The sequence below is a fragment of the Mycetomoellerius zeteki genome, unplaced genomic scaffold (assembly GCF_001594055.1).
Source record: "Mycetomoellerius zeteki isolate Tzet28-1 unplaced genomic scaffold, Tzet1.0 scaffold1175, whole genome shotgun sequence".
NCBI classification, from domain to species: domain Eukaryota; kingdom Metazoa; phylum Arthropoda; class Insecta; order Hymenoptera; family Formicidae; genus Mycetomoellerius; species Mycetomoellerius zeteki.
The window spans coordinates 8,534-14,779 of NW_017256100.1; the positions used below are offsets into that span (position 1 = coordinate 8,534).

The 6,246-nt window shown below is 31.7% G+C and overlaps 1 pseudogene; it reads left to right on the top strand.

Moving 5' to 3' along the window:
- The first annotated feature begins 3,263 nt into the window (after positions 1-3,263).
- On the top strand, positions 3,264-3,663 carry LOC108729570 (uncharacterized; annotated as a pseudogene).
- The last annotated feature ends 2,583 nt before the right edge of the window (positions 3,664-6,246 follow it).

Genomic DNA, 6,246 nt, shown 5'->3' on the forward strand with positions numbered 1-6,246 from the left:
TACTTAGGCCCAGTTTTAACAATTCATGGTTAACCGAGGTTTAACTTATTCTTCATCTCTTTCTAAAGCTAGGATTGGAAAAAGATGAGAAATAAGTTGAGCCTCGGTTAAGAATTAACCGTGAGTTGTGAAACTGTGTCTTATGTCCGTTTCTACCAATGTAGTTTAATTTTAATCTTGGTTCAATTTGTTCCTCATCCCTTTCTAGTCCTAAGAATTAGAAAAAGATGAAGAGCAAGTTGAACCGAGATTAAAATTAATCTACATTGGTAAAAACGGGCATTAAGCTCAGTTCACAACTCACGGTTAACTCTTAACCGAGGTTCAACTTATTCGTTGCCTCTTTCCAATTCTAGAATTGGAAAAAGATGAAAAACAGGTTAAACCTCGATTAAGAGTTAACCGTGAGTTGTGAAACTGTGTTTTAATGAGAAAAATTTATTCAGTCATCATGAAAAATGAGTAGATTTAACAGTGACATATACATATAATCCAGTCGACGAGATCGACAATTATTCGAAAGACAAGAAATTTAGTTTATTTACTGGGAAAAATGTATTCAATCATCAAAGAATTTTGGTATATTTAATAGGAATGAATTAATTCTTCTCACTCGGTAATCCTTACAAGAATCCTGATTCGTCCGTTTCCGAACAGACGGACTGGTTTCCATAATTAACTTAAAATATAAAACTATAAATGTGTATAAAATATAAACAATATCTTCCTATTTGTAGATACTGTGCCTTTTTTTACGGAAGTAATGGAAGGTAACAGCTTTGATAAAAACAAATAATTTTACTTCGATCTAAATTATACCATAATTCTAAGCGGACAAATTTGCAGAATTGGTAAAAATGTTTCGAACATGTTTTCAATTGTTTCAAACATGTTTTATCGATGTTTTTAACATATTTCAAACATTTTTTATAGATAACTTTTTAATTAATCAATGAAACATAACAAACGTGTTTTAAAAAAACACAATGATCTGTTCGTAAATAAAAACATTACATATTTTGCGAACTATGAGATACTGTAACATGAGCACACGCTGTACGATGATGCGGGGGTTTGATCAGAATATTGCATGTCCACCATATCGTTTTTGTTAAAATCGTACCTAATATTAGTCGAATAATTGGTTATTCGGCACATTTCTGCGGATATATAGTATTCGGTTATGAGCCGAATATATTATATTCGTTATATTTTCATTCTATGAAACTATTTTATAAAACTATGCATAAAATAATATAATATATTAAATATTTTTACGGCTTCTTTAGGTATAAAACATAGACGATACCTTTCATTTATCGAAACCATAGATGTACGTCGCGGCCAGTTTAAACAGTTATGAAAATAATAACTTTGTTAAAGACGAATACTTGTCATGTACGATCTGGGCTATCCATGATATCATAACTGTAAACGTGCGAAACGGTAAGGTTGGTAAAATCATGGTTTAAACCGTTTGAAGCATGCTTGATCGATGTTTTAACGAGTTTTAAACATGTTTATAATATGATAATGTTGCTTTTTTATAATACTGTATAAAGGACGTGTGAACCATTAAAAACGTGTTAAAAAACATGTTATTTTGTTCATTTAAAAAACATGTCATCTTTTGTTAATCCTGCGGATCTGTTACACATACACCCGATGCACTGTGTTGCGTGGTCAGGAGTGTTGCGCGCCAGTCGTATTATGTTTATGAAAATATAATTTTTTCGGTATACAGTAGTCGGTTATGTGTCAAATATACTATTGTATTTGTTGTGCATCTCTATTCTACAAATCTATTGTATTTTATATGACTGTAATATTGTACTGTATATTACTACAGCTCCTCTCTCTCTCTCTCTCTCTCTCTCTCTTTCTCTCTCTCTCTCTCTCTCTCTTTCTCTCTCTCTCTCTATACGTAATTATAGTAATATTTTCTGTAGATCAATTTCTTAAGTTAGATGACACTTCGGCATTTACTTGAAAATTTTACTATGACAAGTAAATTGTAAATAAAAAATTAAAATTTTTGTACCACGAGATGCATCAGGTATATTTTGTGTGTTCTCATTAACGAAAATAACAATTAAAATACATAAATGTGAGTTCATGATATAAAGGATAGGTAGGACATTACATTGAATTAAAAAAAGTACGTAACATAATTATGGTATTGCTTCATATATATTATATTACCAAATAATTAAAAGTTCAATTAAATTAAGAATCTTTGTGGATTTGAAATAATTGACAAATTCAATTAAATTAAGAATCTTTGTGGTAATGTTAATATCAATATGCTAATAAATAGCCATGTTAGAAGAAGAATCTATATTTTTCTCAATGTGCCGTTGACTTAATTAAACCGATAGAACTAAATAATTTAGCTCAAGAAGATATATTAATTTGAATTCAAATTTAATTTTTATAATTTTCTGTTTAGTTTATGATTTACTACGTGCATACAATAATAAATGCTGTTTATTTTGAAATTAAAAGGAAGAGTTGATTTTGACACACATTGAAGTTAAAAATAATAAAATGTTAATAATTTAAAGAATTGGTAATTGTTTCTTTGATATCTGAAAATGTAACTCAATTGATGTTTTACAATAAGGTTTTAATTTTTTACGTATCCATTTGACAGAATTTATGCGAGCGTTCAAGCTGTCATAAATGATAGTTTAAAATTATCGTCTTTTAAATTAACTATTTCGTTAATTTTACAAAGTATATTGCAAATAGAGCAAAGAGAGGTAAAATTTGGAATGGGACTTTTTCAGGATATAATTCCGCTTGCCTGGTCTTATATATAGAGGACAGTGGTCTAAATCGAACATAATTACAGTTTTTGCTCTTGATAAGGCGTAAATAAAATCTGATCGTAAAACCGAAGGTGCCATTGAAAAGCACATTTAATTCCCTCCATTTTTGACCATTTTGACGTATCTCTGACCTGAACTCATTTAATTCCCTCCATTTTTGACCATTTTGACGTATCTCTGACCTGTGTTGAACCATAATGGAAAATGTAAAATGCTTTTTTCGGTCCGATTTGGAACTAATGGTTTCAAATCGGACTATCCCCTGGTTTAAATCGAAGACTTTTATTTTTATGGATTTTTAGATAGAATTTTAAAATACACAGTGGGCCATTTAAACCTTCGGCATTCGGCAACCTTGTAACTTTGACATCTGTTGTCAGATCAGCTAATGTAAACACATTTTCGAAGCGTCAGTCCAAGCGAATTTGTATCATGGAACAATACACGCCACCACAACGCGCTGTTATCGTACAGCTTTACATTCAAAACAACTTCTCAATTGTGAAAACGCAACGTGCATATCGTGCAAAATATCGAGTGAAAAAAGCGCCTTCAGACCATACTATTAGACATTTACACCAAAAATTTTTGGGCACCGGTAATCTTAGTTGATTTGACAGCTCCCGACTTCTTCCTGTGGAGTTTTTTGAAGTCCAAAGTTTATGTCAACAAGCCACGGACCCTGAAAGCTTTGAAAGACAATATCCGACGGAAAATGGCCGCTATAGAGCCCGAAACACTTCAGAAAGTGATGGAAAATGCCGAAAAACGAGCACATTACGCCATCCGCTCTGGCGGTGGCCATTTACGCGATATAATATTCAAAAAGTGATCAGAATAAATTTGCAAAGTTCAAAATAAACGAAAATCACTTCATAACAAATTATTTGTGTTTTTTTTTCAAGTTATTCCCAAAAAACATCCCGAAGGTTTAAATGGCCCACCCTGTATTTTCATGTATTTTTCTTAGTATTGAGTGAAAACGAGCAATTTGACAGTTAAAGATAAAAATTTTGTCAGAAAAAAAATTACTGACAGTTTATATTATCTTATCAGAATTGAAATCAATAAAACTCAACTAATCTGAGTCTGATGACTTATGATATTTTATTGATTCCTTGGATCAGATCTGGTCAGCCGATCACCAGCACTACAAAGAAGCCTATAAGTTATCTACTGTACTTTCCGATTTGGACACGGGTCCTTTGGAACATTGGAACAAAAGTTTACAATAAACCGCAAAAGTGATCACAAAATGCTTGATATTTTTGAATTCTACACTCTTTAATTCTTCTGTAATCTTAAATCAATTACTTTTCAAATTTTTAACACCTTTTAAATAATGATTTGCAAGGATTTTCTTTTTTAAAAAAATTTTCGCACGATGACTGAAAATACATATTTGCGTCTATTTTATGAATATTATGACAGAGAACAGTCAAACTGAATACATGTTCGGTCTCTTATAAGGACTTTACATTAAATAGTACGCAAATCTGCTTAACCGTATTCATTTAAATTAAAAATGTTCTATTTGGAATACGGTCCGACTTACCATAGACCACTCTCCCCTATTGAATAAAAGTATAAGATCGTAATAAAACGTATACACTAGAATAATAGAACAATCACGTATTCAATCTTTCGCAAATGTCTAAATAATGCAATATAATATCTAAATCATTTCTCATTTTTAACTGGGTTTATATATATTCCATTGTTATTTTTTATATTGTTATTTTATATTTTCTTTTACATTAATTCTTTCAAATTGATTTTAATACAGGTATATACTATTTTCGGTTGAACAACACAATTTTAACCTTTGTGGTGATTTTAATACAGGTATATAATCCATAACAGATCTTCTATTCTCTCTAATGCGTGAGAAAAATGGTTTGATGCGTGCGTGCGTGCGTGCGTGCGTGCGTGCGTGCGTGCGTGCGTGTGTGTGTGTGTCACCCTATATATTATAGTTAAATACATTTGGTTAAACCAAACAGAATTTTTGGTTGTTATGACAAATTCACGATTTTACAATTAGAACGTTTGGTACTATATTGTATTATAAAATGTGGGATTATATTATAATATATTGTACCATACTATAAAAATTTGTTTAATACTTTTCAGATGGATTTATTAGATCGCGTTTAGCCAGACGCAACATTACCAGAATTTTGATTAATGCTAACCTCAGAACACTCTAGCAGTTCAATAACTGTACTAGTCAATGTAAGTCGAGAAAATATGCCATATTCTTTTATGTCGTGCACATTGTATCCTGATTGTAAAGTAGTACAAAGTGATGTGTGTCATGACAAGAAAACGTCTTCTCTTGTCTGTCAATGTAGTTTTAAGTAGTGTAAGAAGTTATTGGAGTGGATTAATTCGAATTTCTGTATGTTATATTGCTTTGTAATCAGTACTTCATAGCACATAGATGATGACGCATTCTGTTTCACGCATGATGCGCATGATGTTTCATTTATCCTTGTATACGTTTGATGAACAACAAAGATAACAAATGCATTATTCATGAAATGGAAAGTACTTATAATTAACAGGAAAATATTATTTGATCAATAATTCTGCAGATATACATGGTGACCAACGGGAATGAGTTGAAATTAAATAGTTATTTATACTTCGCAACAAGTAGGCCAAACGAAATGAATCAAAAGTGACTTTGTGCACTCTAAAAAATGTCGGTGTTGATTTAACACACCTGGTGTGGATTTAACACATCTGGTATTTATGTGTACCTTCCAACCAAAAAGATTGTACAACCTTTTTGCTTCCAACCAGCGACACGGTGTGACACAATTAAGGATCATTACATTCTTAAATTGTTGTTTTCCAATGTTAAACAAAGATTAGATGATCACTGTATCGCTTGTTGGAAAACACACTTCCAACAAGCGATTGTCAACACCATCATGATGTGAATTTAACATCATGAGCGTGTAGATTTAAAATCTATAATGTTAAATCCACACTATGTTGGTGTTAATTTATTATGGTGAGAATTATATAGACACCACATGGTGTTAAGTTCACACCGCTATTTTTTACAGTGTCGAGAAAACTTGTAAATTTTATTATTATCACATATATAGACAAGATGAGTAACTTAACTATTAAAACATTACAAAAAAAGAGATAAAATTATTCTCGCGGTCATGAGACAATGGTGTCACGTCAGGGTATGTCTCATGTTCAAGAGGCGTCCGATACGGATCGCGCACTCGTCACTCGCGTGAACAGAAATAACTCTCTCTCTTATAAATAATAGAAGGTTTAATAATGAAATGTTAGTAAAAGTATAGTACCGGGTTGATACAAGGCGTGAACCACAAATGTGAACATGGACGTCAGCAGAATTTTTCTTGGTGGGGGATGGGGGATGTATGTA